General features: G+C 45.2%; 1 protein-coding gene across 1 annotated transcript in view; it reads left to right on the forward strand.

Moving 5' to 3' along the window:
- ADAMTS17 (ADAM metallopeptidase with thrombospondin type 1 motif 17) overlaps positions 1-24,531 on the forward strand; it is a 353,771-nt gene that overhangs the window by 307,660 nt on the left and 21,580 nt on the right. The gene's annotated exons all lie outside the window — the stretch shown is intronic.

Here is a 24,531-nt window from a genome sequence, read left to right on the forward strand (position 1 = left end):
GGTAATGAATGTGCTCTGGCCCACACCCAGCACACGGCTCAGGAGTGGTTTCCCTTCCATGGCTCCTAATCCACTTCCTGGGAAGGGAACCCAAACTGGCCACTTGGAGAGAGCTTTACACTAAATCTTGAGAGCAGGAAGGGAAAAAAATTTCACCTGCACCTGCCAGTGAGTTGTCAAGGAAAACAAAAGGTGGACATGAAGACCAGCCATTCTCACAGAGCTAGTCAGAAATCAGTCAGAGATCAGATGATTATTTTTATAGCATATGCGGTGGTTCTAATGTACCAGGATCTCCTGGGGTCTGGTTAACTGACAGATCACCACGCCCACTCCCGGAGTTTCTGATTCAGTAGGTCTATAGAGAGACCTGAGAATCTGCATCCCTACAAGCTTTCCAATGATGCTGGCCCAGGCACCACACTGAGAGCCACCAACATATGGTAACAACAGTTACTTGAAATTTTAACTCAAGAAGTATGGTGAGAAGAACCAGGTTTGGCGGATTGGGTCCCATGATTGACTTTGACAGCAGATGCAAAAATTCTCCAGTAGAAAGAGTGTGTGGCCTGATCCAGGAAGGAAAGGTAGTCAGTTATCTCATCTCCTGAAGGCTAGAGGACTAGGGGACCCAGTCCCAGACCATTGAGTGGGAAAGAGCAACTGGGGCAGGAGACCCTAACCAAGTCAAGAATGTAAGCGGGACCCTCAAGGAGGCTCCAGGCCTTGCCCGGCAGAGGCTCTAGTGACTGGTGATGGAGATGGGGTGGGGGGGGTGCAGGCAACTAATCACCCACGCTTATAGACAAAGCACTCCCCCACTCGCTCTTCTCTCAGAAGGATGCCATGAAAGGGACCATCACTCTCACTTTAATTCTGACAAACCAGGAAGGAGTGGTGACAAAAACCAGAGAAGCAATGACTTCCCATATCGTTTTTTCAGTTGGTCACAGTCAGGAAAGGGAATTCAGCAAGGTTAAGCATGGACCACTCTGCTTCTGGAAAACAGAAGACATAAAAGTCAAAGTAGAGCTAGTTCTGATCTCAGACCTAAAGAAGGTCAGTACAGCTCAGGAGGTAGGGCAAGTTCTGGAGGATCTGATTCTGACTCTGTAATCATAAACAGACCCAACAAAACATACAAGAGGAGACAACGAAGGACCAGGGAGCTACCCCGGCAGCTCTGGATGAACCAGATGCAAAGTCGTAAGAACACCAGACAATAGGGGCATGTGCAAGAGAACAGTTGAGAACCTCAGCAGGACAGCTCAGGCCAGTCAAGCAGAGGCCTGCCAGCTGAGACCTGTTTACAAAAAAACAGCCTTTTGTTGTTATTAAATTAAACTTCAAAGTACACAAAACTGGAAGGTTAAGACCAAAATGCTTTTTAACAAGGAGAACGAAGTAAAACTGGAACGAGGCAGGAAAACACACAGAGCATGACGGTCAAGGACGGTATGGGGAACGCAGAGCACGAGCTCAGGAAGCAGAGCATGTCCAAGTTCAAGGATGAGAGCTCAGCTACTGAGTTCCCATCCTGTCCCCAGCTCCACAGTTGCCACTGGGGGATCTCAACCAGGCCACTCAGCCTCTGTAAAATGGCAGACAAAGATAGCACCTGCTGCCATATGGTTGTCATGAGAATTACATGAGTTAATAGAAATAAATTGCTTAGGACAGTTCCTGGCACACAGTAAGTGCTAAATAAGTCATTTTTATGATCACTGTTATCATCATCATCATGATTTTTTAGAAGTGTCCGGACACCCCATTCCAGGAGGAAATCCAATCCAATCCAAAATTATACAGACACCCTACAAATGTTACCTCCAAGGCTCTGCTGATTGGTTCTATGAAATTCTGTCTGATGAGAGAGGGACCAGATTCTGAGGGCGGGTTTCAGTTTCCCAGATGGATAAATGTACAGGTCCAAGGAACGCCACCTCAGCCTGCTGTCAACCCCCCAGTCCAAGTAGAGGACAGAGCAATGACTTAGGAAGATGGTTTATGTGCATTTTAGGGAGAAGGCTGCATGTATGCCCCAAATGGGGGAGGGTTTAATGAGAACACCAGTGTCTGTCAGTGTTACTGGGGTGGTGAGTCATGTCCGCAGAGCACTTAGCAAGTCTCCATGATGTTGCCATGGTTGAAGCAGGAGAACGGGGGCAGGCTGATGGCCCATTGCCATGGAGCTACAGCTAGATCCAGGTCTCCTTCATCTGTGTCCGGGGAGGCCCCCGTGGAGTAATGTCAGCCTCCTGTCATGTGACTGCTCTGGGCTGGGCTCCATGGTGGGGACTACTGCAGGACCAAGGTATACCACAGAAACCTGTGGCTGTTGAGTGGTGGGGCTCCTGCCAGGACCAGGGCACAAATGTTACTTGGGGCACAACCATTCATAACTGTTTTAACAGATTTAACTGAGCACCTTCTGTGTGAAGACATTGTGTCCAGTTGAGCCCAGCCTAAAATGAAGAGGCTTTCTCTGGGTAGAAGAGCCTGACAGGGAAGCAAGACAGCTCCAGCCCTATGGAAAGGGCCCGTGACTGGGGACACAGGACAAACACCCTGTCAGGAATTGTGTGGAGGTGTGCCGAGGTCCCAGGAAGCAGTGGCTGGGGGAAGTGTGGGGGAAGAGCCCACCTCACTCACTGGCTGCATGCCCCAGGCAGGCTACTTCAAAGGAGCCCCTTATCTAACTAGGAATTGAGTGAGAACCAAAGCATGTGACATCTGACATGGAGAAATATCCAATCAGTGTGGTTATTGCTTATTGACTGGGTGTGTCCAAAGCAGGAGATGGGAGTCAAAGGCGAGTGTCCTCGTTGCTGCTGCCTCATTAAGAACAGCTGAAGGGCTGTGACTGTTGGTTTAAAAAAGAGAGAGAGAGACTAAAGAGAGATCTAGAAGGATTTCGGAGACCTTCTTGCCCCATTGCCTATAAAGGCATCATTAGACATTAAGCATCATCATCTAGAGCACAAGCGTGCCCACTCTCATGTGTCAGCGGGCTAGCGGGACAGACATCACCAATCACAGTGTAATGCATTTCCATCATACACAGATTCGAGCAGTTCCTGCTGGTTGTCTGAATGCATCACTCATCACCTTGGAGCCAGGACCTCAATTTCTACCCTTTGGAAAATGATCCAAAATAGGGGACAAAATTGGCAACTACCCAAATGTCCAACAAGTCTGCACTAGTTAAGTAATTTGGCTCTCGCCATGTGATGGAGTGTCATGCAAGTATTAAAGAAATCACTCGCAAGAAAATATTTTTGATCACGTAGCAGGATAGCTCCTGCTATCAAGAGTGAAATAAGCAAAATGTCAAATGACTTGTTTATAGTATGACATTAATGTTAAAGAAAATACATTTAGGTAGAGACTAGGATCATATGCATTCTTTGGTTCTCTTGTTTTATATTGTTATGTACCTTCCAGATTTTCTCCAATGTGCATGGATTATATTTATAATTTCTACCAAGTAAACAAAAATGTGGCTATAGAAAAGATTCCTAAAATGAGTGAAAGTGTAGACAGAGATCCCCTGGAGATGAGCACAAAGATCATTTTAGGAAGCTCCAGATCACTTCTCAATTTTCTCCCTTGACAACCATGAATTCAATTACATTCAAAAAACCTTTGTTGGGTCTTCAACGAGCACAAAGCTCTCTGCTGGAAACTTCCTGTCAAAAGTGCCAGGGGTAAGGCATGTGCTTGGACAAGAGTCATCCACAGCAAAACGTGACCAGGCTTGGAGCGTGAAGGGAGGGGGATCTGGACTCTGAGCTACCCCAGGTATTTCACCTGGGGATGGAACATTCTCTACAGTTCTCTAAATAAAATTTTATTTTCTTCACCTAAAAATTGACAACATGGGACACTTGGAGGAGGAGGGAGAAGGGGTCACAAAACTCTGACAAGACTTGGGATCTAGAGGTCTCTTCTCTCAGGTTCTGGAAGGTAGAGTGGGGGCAGCCAGTCTCCTGGGCCCATCTTGGGGGGAAATCCCTAAAGTCCAGTTAGACAGAGACACCCTCGCTGATCAGACACTTAGGAAACTGTTTTTTAAAATCAAAGAGAAGAAACAGTGTTCTAGTGAAACAGCTCATTCTGACATACTTGCTGAATAAAAATCTCAAAAGTATGTCGGTGATTTAATGCCAGAGACTTAATAAAGCCAGGAATAAAATCAGTCTCTTTCCTTTCTGTTTGTAGGGCTCAGGGACACATTTTCTGTAGCTCATTAGCCATTAAAATTATTAACAAATTATTATTTTCAATTGAAAGTGGTTATGGTATTCATTATTTCCTCTCATGCCAAGACTCTATGCAATTTACTCACAACATGAATTATCCAAAGCAATCCAAAGTTTCTAAATCATTTTGGACCAGGTTCACTGACTTTGGCCCAGCAAGTCACTCCGGGCTGAGTGGCTAAAGGTCTGTGTTACATAATTTATTGAGAACTTAATTGAGACTAATTATTGTCTCTCATTTACTTGCCTGCAGAACATCTGCCCAGCATCTGCTGTGACTCCATTTAGTTGGGATGTTTGAATCTTTCTGTGAAGTGAAATAAAGGGCATGAATATTTTATTGTGGATTTATCCCACTGTAACTTTTTATAGGAAACTGCTGGTTGTTTTATTAGCCAGCAGCGTTAATACATAGTGTCTCTCCAACGTGCTGGAGCCAAAGTTTAGGGTGTACTCAGAACACACTGCCTTCATGAGATCCACCCCTGAGGAGGAGATGGGCAGGTCTGGGAACGATGTGGCTAAGTCCAGTATACTTGGTGTGGGGTAGAGGGGGGTACAGATCCTAGACTGTTCTGTAATGTGGCACCTGAAGACCTGAGTCAACCCAGAAGGGGATAGGAGACAATAACAGGTTGACCGTATTGATTGCTGGCACATCCATGTGAGAAATGAATGAGCAGGAGCCATTCAGCCCATTTCACAGATGGACAAATCTGAACCTGGAAGAATTTTAGTAGCCAAGGTCATCAAAGACGTAGCCAGGGAGCCCGAACTAGAACAGAGCTTCCTGCCTCCTAGGAGGCTCTCAGCCATAGCAAGATGAGGATATTCTCAGGGGAAACCCTATCATTCGGACCATTTAGGAACCTTAGAAGTGCCAGAGGTAGAAGAGGGTACATCTAGGACCCACAGAAGAGCTCACGGAGGGGCAGGAGCTGGAGATTGGCCAACTGGGAGAAATGAGGAGGGTGTGCTAAGCAGAGGGAGCAACGTCCACATCTCTGGGTCAGGGAATATCAGACAGTGTGGGGAGGGAAGGAGTACATGGGGCCAACCAAAACCCGGGAGATAGGACTGAGTTCCCCTTATCTTGATCTATCTGGATTCTTATTTTCCTTAGCCCAGTCTTATTTGTGTTGCCTTGCATGTATTCCCGAAAACATCAGCAATCCTTGGTGGAAGGATGGAAGAGCATGGGCTGAAGGGATGACTCAGTTTTTAGACTGGGCCTTGATTACCGGGCCCAGGGTGTAAAAGACAATAGGTACTAGGGAGCCACTGAAAGGTTCAGAGTGAGGAAATCGCATGACTGAAGCCAGGGCAGAAGTGCACAGATTACCATGGAAGGGAAGAGGAGAGGAGCCCAGTTAGGAGAGTGGTATAATACCCCAGGCAAGGGTGGCCACAGAAATGGGAAAGCAAGGCGGATTTGAGATTCCTTGTGGACGTTAGCTCAGTGGCATTGAGCAATGCTTAGACATGGCTTAGGGAGCATTCTGAGGTGCCCCCTAGATCCTCACCCTTCATGACTAGTCTCTGGAGAAGAAGGGGCCACCGGACTTCGGCGGCGCGGAAAACAGCAATGGTTTATGAGCATGCCTACCCAGAACCAGAGCTGCAGTGGGATTCCCTGCTGTTCTCCACTGTCGATCCCACAAGCCTGGACCAGGTTCCCAAGGTGGAGAGTTGGGGGTCCTCTGCATCAAAGTACCTGTGGAAACTGTGGCGTAAGTAAGGTCTGGAAAAATAAAATATAAGTGAGCCACGAGAGCAGAAGAGCCAAAGTCTGAACCCAGGGGAGGGCCCAAATCCGGAGAATGGGGGAGAAAGAGGTCGCAGAGAACAGAAGACAGGGTGGCAAAAGGTCTCAGCATCTAAGAAGTCAAAGCAAAAGCCAGCAAAAATCAGGCGAAGTGGTGACCAGTGTCAAACGTGTCAAAGCCATCGGCTGCATCGAGGACTGTTAGGATGAGTTATGCTCACCAAAGACCCGTCGTCGTTTTATTTAGGGCAGGAGGGTAGACACGGCAGGACACCAGCCGCTGAACAGTATTTGGGTGCCGCGTCAGCCAGCCTTCTCCCCATGGCCCTGGCCTGGATGTCCGTCACCCCAGAAGAATTTCTTCCCAGGCTCACCGTGGACACAATCTTTTACAAGCCACAAGCAGCAAGGCCTCTACTTCTGACACAGCAGCGTATGACGAGGCACCGGGGATTTGAAATAGACCAACAGAGAGTCTCCTCGGAGCTTGTTGTTGAAGCGTCTGGCCGGCTCCTGTCGGCTCTGGAGGAGTCAGGGAGCACTCCTGGCGGGAGAGGCGCAGGGAGCAAAATGTGAGGCTTGCAATTAAAGGGAGTCGTGGGTGGGGAAGCGGGCAGAACTGTAAATTCTCTTGCTCATAAATCCGTGTGCCAGAACCCTCCCAGGGCGAGCTCAGAGCCAGAGTCAGCCAGCTCTTCAGGCTGGTCGTGCTGGAGCCCTGCCTCCGTCCCTCCAAACACAACGGCCTTTCCCCTCTGTACCCCTTCCAGAAGACGCAGAGCTGGCTCGCTCCAGCTCTTGAGAACTCCCCCTAGGAACATTTTCAGAGTCTTGTGAAATTCTGAGCATTTTCAGAGCCAAACTGGAGCAGCAGCAGGGGTGGAATGTTGGGGAGGTCTGCCTGCATGTTTTCACGTTGAATAATTTTGTGCGGCTGGGACGGCCAGGCAGGGACTCCCGCTGCTGTGAATCAGGCCTCTGGGGGTTTTCTGCTGCCCACTTGGGCTTAGGACTTTGGTGTTCATTTCAGACTGGTGCTAGTCAGACTGGTGTCTTAGGAAAACCATGTCACATCATTCATCTGGGGGAGTCTTTTTTCCTAATCTTCTTAGGACGGACTTGTTGGGGCTAACCCATTAAGCCAACTGAAAGACAAACTAGTCCACGTGTGGAACAGGAATATGGGGACCAAAGCAATGACAGAGCACCCAGGTGGCAAACAAACGGTGCCTAGTGGCCTTTTCAGGAGAGAGTTAGGGGAAAACACACATCTGGCCACTGGGGTTGACGGTCTGACCTGCCACAGCTGCCTTCCCAGAATATTAAAGTGTGAGGTCCCAGACTGGAGACCACAGGGCCAGATTCTGCAGCAGACATGGCTTGGCCCACACGGGACTCTTAAGGTTTTAGAGTCCACTTCTAATATTTTTAAATAAGGAGATTGCAAAAAGATGCCGGATTTTCAGCTGTGCTTTTAAAGAGGAAAGATATTGGGGCACCTGAATGGCTCAGTCAGTTAAGCGTCTGCCTTCAGCTCAGGTCATGATCCCAGGGTCCTGGGATCAAGTCCTGCATCGGGCTCCCTGGAGTCTGCTTCTCCCTCTCCCTCTGGCCCTCTTTCCCTGCTTGTGCTCTCTCTCTCTCTCTCTCTCTCTCTTGCTCTCACTCTATCTCAGATAAATAAATAAAATCTTTTTTAAAAATAATAAATAAAGAGGAAAAATATGGCAGCATTTGACCTGCATGGCCACAGGAGAACAGTGGGCTGGGGTCCAGGCATCTGCCCCTGGGCCTAAGCACCATGTTCTCGGTTGACCACAGTTGCGGTCACTCTCTGCAGTTAGGGTCAGTTGGTGCGTACTGGCCTGGCTCTGGTGTGTGTATTTTTCTTGTAAACATTTTCATGTATACAGAAGAGCACTGAGATTAATAAACACCTATGTCTGCACATCCCCATTTGAACATCTTCACCACTGCGATCTTTGCTTCATATCTTTTTTTAAATTTTTTAAAAAATTTTATTTAAGAGAGAGGGCACAAGGAGGTGGAGGGGCAGAGGGAGAGGGAGAAGCAGGCTCCCTGCTGAGCAGGGAGCCCTCATATGGGGCTCGATCCCAGGACCCTGGGATCACAACCTGAGCCCAAGGCAGACGCTTAACCGACTGAGCCACCAGGCACCCCGCTTCATATCTTTAAAGTAATAACATATTACAGACACATTTAAAATCCTCCTTGACCTCTCCAGTCCTCTTCTCTGCCCCTCCCATTACTGTGTATGCTTCCCATCCAAATTTCCAAGCTTTCACTGTGTATGTATATGCAAACAAGAGAAAGCATTGGCTGGTGTGTTTCAAGAGGGTCGTAGCCACCATATGTACATTCATTTTGCCTTTGGGAATCTATCCATGTTGCCACTGTGGCTCTGGTGCATCTGTTTTCTTGACTTTGTATTCTTTCATCTTCTGTATTTAGTCATTCCGCCATTGGTGGGCATTTGGGTTGTTTGCCAGTTGGAGTTTATATAAACAGTTGTGCAGTGAACATCTTTGTCCAGTTTCCTTGGGCACATGTGCAAGAAATTGTATCCCTAGAAATGCAATGACAGAGTCATAAGGTATGCACACCTTGAGCTTTCTCAAAGGGATTACCTATAGTTACCATGTCACCAACACGTTAGAAGCTGCCATTGCTCTGGTCATGGCCAAATTTGGTTTAGTCAGACTTTATAGTGTTGCCAGTCTGGTAGGCAGGAAATAGTAAATCATTGTTTGATTTTTTTTTTTTTTTAATTCCCCTGCTCTGTAGTGAGGTCTAGTATTTTCATAGAAAATACTGATTACTTCTTCCTCTGTGATAGATTCTCCTGTTCTCTGCCCATTAAACTGTTGGGCTATTTATCTATTCCTAATTGACTTATAAGAGTTCTTTATACATCCTAGATTATAAGTATCTTACTTTGAGGCCTGCCTTTTCACCTATGGTGCATTTGAGTAGAAGCTTTTGTCTTTAATTTAGTTGCATTGATTAACTTTTAATTTGGGGGTTTTGCTTCTTTTGTCTTATTTGACAATTCCTTCCTTACCTTGCCGGTCATAAATCTACTTTCTTACATGTTCTTCCAGAACTTTTAAGATTTGGCCTTCCTTATATATAAGATTTTAACCTATCCAGAATGCCTTTCTCTATATAGTATGAATTGAGACCATGAATTTATTTCTTCCATATGATAACCTGTTGCTTCTGCATTATGTAATGGGTAGTTGATTCTTTTTCCATTGATTGATAAGTCTGTATTTATGGTGACCAACACAACGAAACACACTGTTTTTTGAGCACAAGAAAACTATATTGGAAATAAGCTGTAAGAAGGTAATGATCCATCTTACTCTGCATTTTTGGAAACTAAAAATATACGTATATATAACTTGTGGGTTAAAAAGGAAATCGTACTGAAAATTACAAAATATTCAGAACTAACAAGCATCTCTTATTTACTGCTTTCCCTTCTATTATTTGGAAGCTATAGATTGTTTCTCTGTCCTTTTGATGGTCACCCTTCAATGTTTCTTGTATATATTAACTCTCAGGGTTTCAGTAAAGTCCAGAGTTACTCAGAATCACTAGCCTCTTCCCAAACAACACAGTGACCTTGGCACACCTGACCCCTTGAACAGCCCCCAACTTGTCCCCATTATTATCTGGAGATTTGGTGCTACTATTTTGAAAAAATAAAAGTGGTTTTGGCATAAAGATTAGATTAATTAGATGAAATGGACAAATTCCCAGAAACACGAACTATAGAAACTGACTGAGGAAAAAATTATAGATAACCTGAACAGACCTATAAGAAGTAAATAGATTGAATTCGTAATCAAAACTTCCCACAAAGAAAGGCCCAGGATCAGATGGCTTTACTGGTGAATTTTAACAAACATATAAAGAAGAATTAGTATCAATCCTTCACAAACTCATCCAAAAAGTGGAAGAGGAGGAAGAACCTTACAACTCATCCTATTAAGGCCAGTGTTACCCTGATAACAAAACTAGACGCAACATTTCAAGAAAACTACAGACCAATATCTCTTATCAATAAAGACACAAAACTCCTCAACAAAATATTGGTAAACTGAATCCAGCAATATAAAAGGGATTACACACCATGACCAAGTGGAACTCACGCCAGGAATACAAGGTTGGTTTATCATCTGAAAATCAATTAACGTAGCATACCACATCAACAGAATAAAAGACAGAAATCACGTTATCATCTCAATTGATAAACACACACAAAAAAGCAGTTGACAAAATGCAATACTCCTTCACAATCAAAAAATTCAACAAACTAAGAATAGAAAGGAATTTCCTATCTATAAAAAAAAACCCAGCTACCATCATACTTCATGGAGAAAGACTGAATGTTTTCCCCCTAAGAGAGGAACAAGACAAGAATGTCTGCTTTTACCACTTATATTCAACATCGTACAGTGGCTCTAGACATTTTCAGGCAAGAAAATGAAAAGGCATCTGGATTGGAGAAGTGAAGCTATATCTATTTGTAGATGACATGATTTTGTATATAGAAAATTCTAAAGAATCCATGAAAAAAGTTGCTAGAACTGCATACTGAGCAAGGTTATAGGATATAAAATCAATATACAAAAATCTATTACATTACTATATCCTTGCAATGAATTATCTGAAAAGGAAATTAAGAAAGCAGTTCCTTTTACAGTAGCATCAAAAACAATAAAATACTTAGAAATAATTTTACAAAAGTAGTACAAGATTTCTACACTTAAAACAACAAAACGTTATTGAAAGAAAAAGTAACATATCTAAATATATCCCATGTTCATGGATTGGAAGACTTAATATTAAGATGCAATACTCTACAAATTGATCTACTGCTATAATACAATCTCTATTAAAATTCCAGCTGTCTTTATTGCACAAACAAGACAAGCTGATTTTGAAGTTTATGTGGAATTGAAAAGGGCCCTGAAGTGTCAAAACAATCTTTAAAAATAAGAACAAAGGTGGAGGACTCCTGCTTCTGGATTTCAAACATTACTACAAAGCTAGAGTAATCAGGGCGCCTGGGTGGCTCAGTCGGTTAAGCGACTGCCTTCGGCTCAGGTCATGGTCCTGGAGTCCCGGGATCGAGTCCCGCATCGGGCTCCCTGCTCAGCGAGGAGCCTGCTTCTCCCTCTGACCCTCTCCCCTCTCATGCTGTTTCTCTCTCTCTCTCTCAAATAAATAAATAAAAATCTTTAAAAAAAAAAAGAGTAATCAGGATGGTAGGGTATTGGCATAAAGAAAGACATAAAGAATAATAGGATATAATTGAGTGTCCAGAAGTAAACCTTTCCATTTACTGTCAGTTGATTTTTTATAAGGATTCCAAGACATTTCAATGGGGAAAGACTAATCTTTTCTGAAAATTGTTCTGAGACACTGGATGTTTACATGCAGAAGAATGAAGTGGGATCCTTAGTCCATACCATAGACAAAAGTGAACTCAAAATGGATCAAAAACCTAAGTGTAAGAGCTAAAGCTTTAAAATTTACAAGAAAGCAGGCATAACTCTTCCTGACTCCGGATTAGGCAATTGTTTCTTAGATATGAGAACAAAATCACAAGCAACAAAAGAAAAAAATAGATGACTAAAAATTTTTGCACTTCAAAGTCATCAAGAAAGTGAAAAGATGATCCAGAGAATTGAAGAAAACTTTTGCAAATCATATGTCTGATAAAATAATTGCATCTAAAATATATAAATAACACAATTCAACAATAAAAAAGACAATCCAATTAAAAATGGACAAATCAGCTGAATAGACATTTCTCCAAAGGTATACAAATGACCAACAAGCACATGAGTAGATGCTCAATCAGGGAAGTACAAATCAAACCACAATGAAATTCAACAAATGGTAAATACATACAAAAGGATGCGGTTGGACCCTTACTTTATACCACATACAAAAACTAACTCAAAGTGGACTGAAGACCTAAAGGTAAGAGATAAAACTTTAAAACTCTTAAAAGAAAACAGAGGAAAAAAGTGTCATGATATTGGATTTGATGATTTCTTAGATATGTCAAGAAAAGCACAGGCAACAAAAGGAAAAATAGATAAATTGGACTTGATCAAAATTAAAAAACTTTTATGCATTGAAGACACTATCAACAGAGTGAAAGACAGTCCAAATAATGGGAAAAATATTTGCAAATCATATATTTGATAAAGGAGTAATATCTAGAATATATATACATGTATATATTTCTACATGTGTGTGTGTGCGTGCACACACACACACACACACACACACACACACACACAAGCTCCTACAAATCAACAACAAAAAACAACGTAATTTAAAAATAGGCAAAGGACTTGGTGATATATTTCTCCAAAGATACAACTGGTCAATAAACACATGAAAAGATGCTTAACATCACTAATCATTAGGGAAATGCCATTCAAAATCATGAGATAATTACATCATACCCATTAGAATAGTTATTATTAAAAAAAAAGCAAATAAGAAGTGTTGGTAAAGATGTGACAAAATTAGAACCCTTGTACATTGCTGATTGAAATGTCTAATGATACAGTCATTGCGGGAAACAGTATGGTGGTTCCTCAAAAATATTAAATACAGAATTACCATATCATGTAGCAATTCCACTTCTGCCTATATATTCAAAAGAATTGAAAGCAAGGACTCAAAAAAAAAAAATCGTACAACCGTGTTCATAGTGGCATTATTCACAATAGCCAAGAGGTGGAAGCAACCCAAAGTGTCCATCAGTCGACAAGTGGATAAGTGAAATGTATTATGTACATACAATGGAATTTTTCAGCCTTAAGAAGGGAAGAAATTGGGTTTTTTTGAAGATTTATTTTTTTAGAGTGAGAAAGCATGCAAGCAATGGGGAGGGACAGAGGGAGAAGGGAGAGAGAGAGAATCTCAGTCAGACTCCCTGCTGAGTGTGGAGCCCAACACAGGGCTCAATCTCACAACCCTGAGATGGTGACCTGAGCCAAAATCAAGAGGCTTAACCGACTGAGCTACCCAGGTGCCCCAAGAAGGGAAGAAATTTTGACACGTACTACAATACAGATGAAACTTGAAGAAATTATGCTAAATAAGCCACTCACAGAAGGGCAAATACTGTAGGATTCCACTTACGGGAGGTACCTGGAGTCATCTCATTCATAGAGACAGAAAGGATGATGGTTGCCAGGGCTGGGGGGGGGAAATGGGAATAAGTAGTTCTTGTTTAATGAGTCCAGAGTTTCAGTTTGGGAAGAAGATAAGTTTGGAAGATGATGGTGATGGTTGTCCAAGAGTGGGAATGTATTTAATGCCACTGAACTATACACTTAAAAGTGATTAAAGTGGTAAACTTCATGGTTTGTATCTTTGGCCACGATAAAACAAAACTACAGGGAGATACCACTTTATACCCCACTAGGATGACTATAATCAAAAAGGACAGACAATAGCAAAAGTGTAGAAGGATGTGGGGAACTTAGAACCTTCACGAACTACTGCAGGATCGCAAAATGGTGCAGCTGCTTTGGAAAAGTCTGGCATTCCTCAAATTGTTACACATACAGTTAACATATCATCCAGCAATTCCACTCCTTGGAATATACCCAAGAGAAATGAGAACATCTATCCACAGAAAAATTATACACAGATGTTCATTGTAGCATGATTCATAATAGCCAAAACATGGAAACAATCCAAATGTCCATCAACCGATGAGCTGATAAGTAAAATGTGGTATATCCATGCAATCAACTATTATTCAACAATGAAAGGGAATGAAGTACTGCTATATGCTACCACATACATGATTTTGGAAACGTTATGCTAAGCAAAAGAAACCAGTTACAAAGAACCACATGTTATAGGATTCCACGTATATGAAATGTCCAAAGAGGCAAATCTATAAAGATAGAAAGTACCTTAGTGATTGCCTAGGGCTGAGAGGGATGGAGGTAGGGGACATGGAAGATGACATCTGAGGCATATAGGGGTTTCTTTTGGGGGCAACTAAAGTGTTCTAAAATTGATTGTGGTGGTGGTTTCACAACTCTGAATATCTTGAATTTACTCCTTACATGGCTGAATTATATGGTGTGTGAATTATATCTCATTGGAACCATTAAAATGTTCTTCCACTTAACTAATGTGTGACCTGGGGCAAGGCACTTAACCTCTCTGTGCCTCAATTTGTTCACCTGTAGAATGGCTTTATGTAGGATCATCATAAGGGTCAAATAAGTTGAATCATGTCAGGTGCTGAGAACATTGCCTGGCGCAAAGAAAACCCTGAAAAAGGATTAGCTGTTTTAAGATCTAGAGAAACCATTTTTTATTAAGTTTCTTATTTTAATTCCAGTGTAGTTAGCATACAGCATCATATTAGTTTCAGGTGTACAACATAGTGATTCAACACTTCCATACATTGCTCGGTGCTCATCATGATATGTGTACTCTGAATCCCCATCACCTGTTTCTCCCATCCTCTCACCCACCTCCTCTAGAGAAACCATTTTTAAAACATTTTCTCTTAAATTGTATTTTAGCTAAGTGTTGAAGTCCGTCCGTCCTTCCTTCCTTCCTTCCTTCCTTCCTTCCTTCCTTCCTTCCTTCTTTTCTTTCTTCCTTTCTTTGTCTTCCCTTCCCCAGCAAATGAGAACTAACCACAGTGATTCAGAGACCTTTTCAGGAAACATGGAACGTTCTCAGACCTTGGCCAATCACCCATCTTGATTCTTAGGGCTGGACTAACAGACTCAAGCCCATAAAAGCTCACATTCACAGACTAGCATATTTGCTCCTCATTATGCCCTTCAGGTTTTCATTTCCTCCTTCAAAAGACAAATATGTGAATAATATTACTTTTCGGGGAAATGTATATGAGAACTCATAATTCTCAAGTTTTAGACAGAGAAATGCTGAGTTGAAACGGAACGTGCAGCTGTAAGGCGTCCCTCTCGTCCCCCCGGGAGAACATCACAGCTGAGCTCGTGCAGTCTCAGCCTTTGCCCCTCACCCCGCTCCTTCTTTCACAAACATCTGTTCAATAAAAGCAGCCACGTATCTTCAGAGACTATAAATGGCACATGTTAAAATCTTGTTTTGATTGTTGTCTTAACGGAGTGGCTGGCTCCAATCTGCCTCGAGCCGTAAGAGCCACTCGGGCGGATGGGAGTCTGATGCCGCCTACAGCGCTCCTTGGTGTTTTGGGGAAGGGGCCCGGGGGTCCAGCTCTTGGCCAGCCGGCCTCTGCCATGTGTCCTCACTCCCAGGCATGTAGCACACATGGCGCCCTGGGGAGCACCTTGTCATCTATGGGAAAGCAGAGCAAGGTGTCTGCACTCCCTTGGCCACACCCGCACTGCCCAATGGACAGCAACCCTACACCCGGGAGGATGGGAAGAGACCTGCATCCTCGGGGGCCTCCTCTGGGCCAGCCATCTCCCCAGGAGCTTTACCTCCCATGCATTTAGCATCGCTGGGCGTGGACCCTTATAGCAGTGATCACCCAGGCCAATCCTCCAAACAAGCCTGTAAGATAAGAACACTGGTACCGACATTTTACAGAGGAGGAAACTGAGGCTCGAGCACTGACCTGCCCAAGGTCACATGGCTGGCGAGTCAGTGGAGTGAAGACCCAAGTCTGGGTCCTGAATGTGCGCCTCTGAGAATCTGAGAATGTTTGACTAAAGTCCGTGGGCACCCCTGACTTAGAGGACATCATGCTGAGGGTGGTCAGATGTACCCTAACCAGAACCATAATTGTATAAGTAGAGAACAAAGCCCCTGGATTCGGACACAGAGGATCCCCTCCCCTAATAACTGGTGGGCCTTGGGCCAGCCTGGCCACCTCTCCCAGTGGTTTCTCCATCTCTAACGCAGGACTAGCCATCCCTGAGCAGCCTTCCTCCGGGAGCTCTGGTGGTACAAATCAAGATGGCGGTGGGAAAGGACTGGGTCACAAAGCAGAGGGTTCACCTTGCCCTCACAGAGTACAGAGCTGACCCTCCAGAGGGCAAATGTGAGCCTGTGCTTTCAAGCTTTCTTCAGACTTTCTTTCTCTTCTTCTTCTTCTTCTTCTTCTTCTTCTTCTCTTCTTCTTCTTCCTTCTTCTTCTTCCTTCTTCCTTCTTCCTTCTTCCTTCTTCCTTCTTCCTTCTTCCTTCTTCCCTCTTCTTCTTCTTCTTCTTTCTTCCTTTTTTTTTTTTTAAGATTTTACTTATTTGAGAGAGAGACAGAGAGAGAGAGAGCAAGAGAGAGCATGAGCAGAGAGGAGAGGGAGAAGCAGGCTCCCCGATGAGCAGGGAGCCCGACATGGGGCTCGATCCCAGGACCCTGGGATCATGACCTGAGGTTGAAGGCAGACGCCCAACCGACTGAGCCACCCAGGCGCCCCCTCTTCAAACTTTCTAAATGAAGAAGGAGAGCTTCGATCTGTCTGGCCTTCCAAATCAGGTTTCCTGAGTCCTTCCTGACACTTAAGGATGGACAAGATCACTCTTATCAAAGGGCCAGACCCTTTTTTCAAAGTAGACTAACCAACTGACCCAGACTCTGCCACCATATCCCAAGGGAAGAGACAGCGGTGAGCCCTGGCTGTGTTCCAGCCTTCCCCTCACACATTCTCGCTACTCACCCAGTCCCTGGCCTCCTACCCCTGCTGGCCACCTGCATCTTGGATATTGTGCAGGTCTCTGACAGGTCACCTGCTCTGCCATCTGGCCCAGGATGACTTTTCCCAGCGCTTCTGCCAGTGGGCAGGGGTTGCCTTTCTAGACAGACATGTCCACGAGAGGAAGCTCCCAGTCTGTTCTGGCACTGCTCCTTGGGTTCTCAGTTCTCAGCACTTCCTTCTCACACAGAGGTCCTCTCTCACTCATGCTTCTTCCGTGAGCAGCCATTTGACCAGAGGCCCAGTGAGAACAGTGAGATGTCTTCCTTACCTCTACCATGGGGACAGGCCTGGTTTCCAAAGCTTAGGCATTACCCCAAGATTGAGATCTTTGGAGCCCACTGTGTAGGCACCGAACCAGATTTGTTTGAAGAGCATCCACAGAGTTTCTCTTCTCCACCCTCATTCAACTGAGCATTCACAGCACTGCCCCCACCCCTTCTCCCGGGGGCCTCCCCCCAGTCAGCAACACCTCCTTGTAGATAAATCCAGAGAATACTTTTCAGGCCTCTTCCAACCCAACCCTGTCTGGCATCTCTTGAACAGTCTTGCCGGTTGCCCCTTCCCTGGCTCCTTATTCCGAACATAGATGCTTGCATTTCCAGCCCCTGCTGTCGGTCCTCTGTCCTCTTTTCTCCCTGTAGAAGCTCCCCAGGTGAGTTGTTCTTACCCTGCTTTCTACCATGACCTTCTTTCTGGTGACTTACCACCCTGTGTCTCCACCCCAGACCACACCCCCGACTCCAGAACTGAACCTTCAGACCCTTCCCAGCACCCCCTCAGCTACCCAGTGGCCCACCTCAACCTGACATTCTCAAACCCTTCTGCCCCTAGGCCAAGTCTTCTCTCTGCGTTCTCCATTACGGTGGAGGCATTGGTGGTATCCTCTGAGCCTGTTGGAATCCTGAGCTTGGCTCTTTCCCCCTTTGTCTCTGACCCCACATACCCAAAGCCCTGTCAGCCTCACTCTTAAAGAGTCTTATGTCTGCTTTCCATTTCTCCACTACTGCCTTGGTGAAAGCCATCATCTTGCCCCCCAAGGCTCATGATTACCTGAGACACCAAGGCAACTTCTCTTCCACTCCCCTTTAGGTACTCTTCGAGAACCAGCCATCCCAAACTTGGCATATCATGGGCAGGCTCTCTCTGTGAGAGCATTGAGCCCCGCTGCTTTGGTTGGCCAACTTCACCTTGGACCCAACTCAAGCTCCATTTCCTCCACAGCACTTATCAGAGAGTGAAGAGATTGTCTATTTATATGTTTCCCTTTCCCCCAAGGACCACACATTTGCCTGAGCTTTGTGAATGTGGGGACACTGAGCCAAGTGCCCCAACCCTTAGTTGAGAACTTGGCATAAAGTTGACACTCATGTGTCTGGGGGGACATATAAACCAAGGTTGAACAAAGCAAGTGTACTTTGTACAGTAGGTATTCTCTCTTTAACCTGCCCTGCAGCTTCCTGGAGCTTCTGAGCTGTTTCCCATCATTCTTTCTGTGCTGTGATGTTTTACAAGTAGCCTGTATGATGCCAGCTCTTCCGGTTATCACAGATAGGCATCTTGTTTCCTTCCTTTGGTTAATTTAGCTAATGCACATATCCCTGGCACAGACGTCAGCACAGATTGGTGCTCAGCCAATGCCAGATCCTTCTTACTGATGCATTTTGGAGATGGATAAAGGTGATGAATCCCATAGACACAACGCTTGTTAGCTCGAGCACCTCTGGTATTGAAATACATCTCACACTATTATTTTTTTCAGTTTGAAGTTGTTGAAAGTGAATGACCTACCAGTGTTCTCTCTCTAGTCGTCTATATTTGGGATTCACTTTATATTCAACATAAAATAACCGTGCCAAAAGAACGGGATCCTGAATATGGCGTTCTTTCTTTGTAACCACTAACTCACATTTCGGCAGATTTCACAAGATCTTTGCCTGATTTAAATCTCAGCCAGATCAAGATGTGAATAGAAAGTGCGTTTTGATTAGAAGCTGAAATTTCTCAGAACTGTGAATGGGATGGGTGTGGGGTAGGCAAAATGACGCCCCCCCCAAAAAAAAAATATGTCTATATCCTAATTCCCAGAACTTGTGAATATGCTGAGTTCCATGTCAAAGGGAAATGAGGGAAATCAGAGGGTTTCAGTTGGAATTAAAATTGTACTATGGATGGAATTATAGCCCTCCGCCACCAAAAAAAAAAAAAGAAGAAGAAGAAAAAGAAGATATTGAAGTCCTAATCCTCCGTATCTCAGAATGTGACTTTTTTGGAAATAGGGTCATTACAGGTGTAATTAGTGAGGATGAGGTTATACTAAGTAGGGTGAGCCCCTCATCTAATCTGACCAGAGTCCTTCTAAAGACAGCTGTGTAAGGACCCAGAGACACAGGGCGGATGCTATGTGAAGACAGAGGCAGAGATTGGAGTAACACGTGTACTAGTGAAGAACAGCAAGGGTGGTCAGCTGTCCTTAGAACCAAGGAGAGAGAGGCATAGAACAGAGCCCTCAGAGCCCTCAGAAGGAGCCAACCCTCCCAACACTTTGGTTTTTGACTTCTGACCTCCAGAACCGTGAGACAACTCTCTGGGGGTTCAAGCCCGCCTAGCCTGGGGTCCTTTCTTCAACAGGCCTCGCAAACTAATATGGGTTGCTAATCAGCTTAGCCTTAAAATAGATTATCCTGTAGCATCCGCATGGGTCCAGTGCAATCACAGAGGTTCTTTAAACGTGGAGGAGGAGGGCAGACAAGAACATTGGAGGGATATAGCATGAGAAGGACTTCACCTGACACTGCTAGCTTTGAAGTTGGAGAAAAAGAGCACAAGCCAAGGAACGGGGGGCAGCGTCTGGAAGCTGGAAAAGGCAGGTCTTCCCAGAGTCTCCAGAGGCAACCAGCCCTGGTGGCAACGCCTTTGTTTTAGACCGGTGAGACCCATGTCAGATTTCCAACCTCCTGAAGTGTCAAATGCTAAAGCTGTTGCTTTGTGCTATTCCCTTTATGGTCATTTGCTACAGCAACAATAAAAAAAAAGAAAAAAGAAAAGAGAAGAGAAAAAGAAAGAAAGAAAGAGAGAGAGAGAGAGAGAGAGAGAGAGAGAAAGAAAGAAAGAAAGAAAGAAAGAAAGAAAGAAAGAAAGAAAGAAAGAAAGAAAGAAAGAAAGAAAGAAAAGAAAGAAAAGAAAAGAAAGAAAGGGAAGAAAGAAAGAGAAAGAAAGAGAAGAAGAAAGGAAGAAAGAAAGAGAAAGAAAGAGAAAGAGAGAAAGAAAGAAAGAAAGAAAGAAGAAAGAAAGAAAGAAAAGAAAAGAAAGAAAGAAAGAAAGAAAGAAAGAAGAAAGAAAGAAAGAAAAGGAAAGAAAAGAAAGAAAAGAAAAGAAAGAAAAAAAAAGAAAGAAAAAGAAAGAAAGAAAGAAAGAATAAATACAAGGTCTCAGGTAGGATCTGATTAGAATGATCAAACTTGAAGTGTGTGTGGAGGAGCCAAGACTCTTTCCTGCTGGACAGGAAAGGAATCCGGTCCTTCGTGACTCCAGAGCAACCAAGGCGGGGCGGCCTGAACTATAGAAGCGTTAACAGTGGCTTCCTCAAGAATTCGTTTTCCTGCTTTTAAGAGGATCTGCGAACTCAAACTTAGCTAGTACACGTCACTGTTAAGGTTTCTAGGGGGCACGAGTAAAAAAAGAAAAAAGTCAGACTTCAGTTGTCATTGTCACATGAATTGTTTTATGGAACAGCAGTTCCTTTCTCAAATTCCTGGACTTGGAATTAATGGGGCTTTTCCTCGGATGTTTACTTGCATGGTGATGTCCCCTGGCCATAGACTGGCATCCTGCAGCTGTGTACTCATTCTGGTGAAATGGTTTCTTTCAGCCACCAAAACCAAAGTTTCCAGAAAGTGTTATTTTTTTTTTTCCTCCCCATACCTTGCTGAGGTATTTGTCAAGATCGGGAGAAAAAAAAAAAATCTAGCTGAAAAACAGCTCCGATCACCTGCAGCCTGTGTGTGCGGGGCAGCATCGGTCCCCTAGCCAGCTCCTCCCGCGTCTCAGTCAGGGCTGCCCGTGCCAGTGGGTCTGCATGGATGCTCCACGGCTACAATGTGGCTGCACAGAGCTGAGCACCAGCCTTGTTTCCTGTCTCATCCTTGCCTCCTGGGGACTGGGGAGACACCTCACTTCCTTGTCCCTTTCTCACATATCTACTCCCTGTTTCTAACCATCCCTTCTTTAAAATTAAATTGTAGTGAAATACACATGAAATTTACCACATTAACCATTTTTAAGTTACAGTTCAGTGGCATTAAGCACGTTCACGGAGCTGTGCTCCCATTACTACCGACTCTCTCCAGAACCCTGTCCGCCTCTTGGGCAAGGGCGGCTCTGCGCCCATTAAACACGAGCTCCCCATTCCCTCCAACCTGGCAGCTTCCATTCTACTTTCTGCCTCTCTGAATCTAACTCCTCCAGTTGCCTCACCTGAGTGGAATCATTCAGGACGTGTGCTTTCGTGACTGGCCTATTTCACTCAGCATAATGTCCTCCAGGGTCACCCATGCTGCAGCCTGGGACAAGATGTCCTTCCTCTATAAGGCTGAGTACTATTCTGTTGTACGTACTTACCGTATCTTGTTCATCCATGTGTCCACCAACAGACACTAGGCTTGCTTTTGCCTTTTGGTTACCATGAATAATGCTGCCATGAACAGGGGCACCAAATATTTTCCCATCACTGTTTTTATTTTAAGTTTTTATTTAAATTCCAGTTAGGGGGCACCTGGGTGGCTCAGTCTGCCTTCAGCTCAGGTCGTGATCCCAGGGTGCTGGGATCGAGGACCGCATCAGGCTCCCTGCTCAGCAGGGAGTCGGCTTCTCCCTCTCCCTCTGCCCCTCCCCACCTCGTGTTCATTCTCTCTCTCTCTCTCTCTTTTTTTCTCCTCTCTCACACAAATAAATAAAATCTTTTAAAAAATAAAAATAAATAAGTTAACATACAGTGTAATGTTAGTTTCAACTGTACAGTATAGTGATTCAACACTCCTATCACTGTTTTTAAACCTATCAAGTATTAGAATGACAAAGGGCCCCTGAGTAAAACAATATGCAACAGCCGAGTTTATTTCCAGTTACCTCTGCTTGTACTTTAAGGGTCTGCTCAGACATCGCCTCCCCCAAACTCACCCCGAGATGGAGTGAGGCGCCTCCCTATGCCACCAGGGCCCTATGCTCTCCTCTGCCTGGGCAGTGAGCCTCGTTCCCTGATGGTGATTGGCTGGCTGGTTGTCTGTCTCCTGAGGCCTTGTGCCGTATTTGCATCTGTATGTCCGCAACCCTGTGCGGAGCTGGGAATTTGGAGCGGGAGAAGGAAGGGCAAGGGGACAGAGAGCTGGGAAGGTGCCCTGAGCTGCCCCATGTGGGACTTGCAGGTGTGGAGTGCATTCGTGCCCCCTTCTCACCCCATCACGTTGTCCATGAGAACCACAGTGGTTTTGGGAGACTGCTTTGGCCTCAGACAGGGCTTGTTTTGAATCTGACAGTAACTAGCCCTCCAAGGAGGGGAGCAGGGGGAGCCCTTTTACCCAGCTCCCGGAGACAGAGAATTTCCCCCTTTAGGGAGCAGGGCAGACCATAGATCAGTTTTGTGCACGTCTGCATGTGCTTAGGGCTCTGTCCCCCATTCTCCTGCCAGACTCTGGGCAATGGCAAGGAGGGACATTGCAGGGGGTCAAAGGATTCTTCTGGAAAGGGAAGGTGGGATGCATGGGCTGTTTTGCATTCTGTCATCCTTCTGCAAAGCACCTCAAAGGCCCAGGAGACACCAGAGGCAAAGGAAAGAAGAACAGGAAAGAAAGGTAACCCCTCCCAGCTCTACAGGAAGCTGATCCCCGTGGGTCTGACTTTCCCAGTCTGTGATGCAACAGCAGGGATAGGAGATGTCTGAGGGAGGACTGCTCAACCTCTCCCAGCTATGCCCCATCCCCTCAGCTGCCCAGATGTGACCTTTGTGTAGACCGGAGTCAACGTGCATATTCCCTAGAGCCCATGCTCTGGTTGTGTGCCCAGAGATGGAGATGCTGGTGCCCCCTGGCCAACAGCAACGCACGCCCACGGGCAGGTGACATTCCTGTGAGTAGGACATAGAGGTCCCGCTTCCCAGCTTGACCCCTGGGAAGCACAGAAAATACAAAAGAGAAGGGGGGGGGATGCCTGGGTGGCTCAGTCAGTATAAGCGTCTGCCTTCGGCTCAGGTCATGATCCCAGCATCCCGGGATCAAGTCCAGCATTGGGCTCCCTGCTCAGTGGGGAAACTGCTTCTCCCCCTATCTACTGCTTGTGCTCGCTGTCTCTCTCTCTCTCGCAAATAAATAAATAGCATCTTTAAAAAAAAAAAAAGACAAGAGGGGGATAGAAAGTTCTTCTCACAGTTGAGGTCAACGCAGGAGCACTGACCAGGTCTCAAGCTAGAGCCTGACATTTGTATTCACAAAGTCAATGGCAAAAGGTCAGGACAAAGGAGATCTGGCTGAGAGTCAGTTCAGGAGAGAAAAGAGAAATCACTGGGGCTAACAGAGGTGTAGTCTACTTGCTTAAAAACAGACAGTGTAGAGCTGAGCTGGTTTAATGAAACCAGAGCCTCCTTTAAAGAGGGGAAAAAAGAAATCACATTCTCTCCTGCTGCTTTCAGACCGCATCTGGGCCATTTTGCCCACGACAAAGCAATCCATTTTGAGAACAGCAGTGACTGATGAGAGAATTAGAACGGAAGGGATTCAGAATCTGCCACATGCAAATTATTTTGATCAAGATAAGAGAAAGCTTAAATGGGGGAACAAAAGAACTATCTTCAAATATTTAAGAAGGCAATCATGTTACTCCAAAGACCAGAATGAGGAGAAATGGGTAGGATTTGGTTTTGTTCTGATAGTGTTGTTCAAGCACTTGGCAGGTGCTGAAATGGGAGCAGGATTTGCTCACCTCTGGGACTTCATCATCCCCTACTGAAGAGAGAAGAACAATTGCTAAGAGTTATACAGGCTTAGGTGTGCCAGGTGTTGGTGTAAGCAGCTTACAGGCGATATGTCCCTTGTCCCAGGGTAGGCACAGTCACTTCCATCCCACAGCATAGGCAAGGGGTCTGGTTAGAGGAGCTTCTCTGCAGTTATTCCCTGGGGGCATGGAGGACAGTGATGAGCTCTACCAAGGGGACTGGAAGTCAGAGGAGGTGGCCTGAGCTTGCCCTAAGGGACAAGGAGGAACAGTATAGGGGTGGAGGGAGGGGGCCTGGCTAGCTCCATCTTCTCAACATTTAGCCCAACCACTGCCACCACCCCCAGCTGGTACAAACCACTCTCATCTCCTGCCTGGACTGGTGCAGTAGCCTCCTCCCTGGTCTCCTTGTGCTGCCCTGTAGACTCGTATCTGCCCAGAGCCAGAATGACCTTCTCCAAGCCTGGAGGGCACATCACTCCTCTCTGCAAACCCTCTGGGACTGCATCTTATTCAAACAAGAGCCACAGTGGCCAGCCAGGGCCTGTCGGATCTCACCCTGTCCTCTCTCATGTTCCTCTCTCTGCCCTTCCCTCTGTTCACCCCTGAGCAGTTGGAAATCATGGTTTCTCAGGACACAAATGGGGCTTTGAATGCCCTTTTGGGGACACAAAAGGACTCTCTCCTCCTTCGGTCCCTGCACGAGCCTCAGATCCTCTTAGCTCCCAGGAGCTCACCACTTGACAAAATGGCTGAATCCATTGATGGCTGGCTCTGATAAACATTCAG

This window comes from Zalophus californianus, chromosome 6, assembly GCF_009762305.2.
Source record: "Zalophus californianus isolate mZalCal1 chromosome 6, mZalCal1.pri.v2, whole genome shotgun sequence".
Classification (NCBI taxonomy): domain Eukaryota; kingdom Metazoa; phylum Chordata; class Mammalia; order Carnivora; family Otariidae; genus Zalophus; species Zalophus californianus.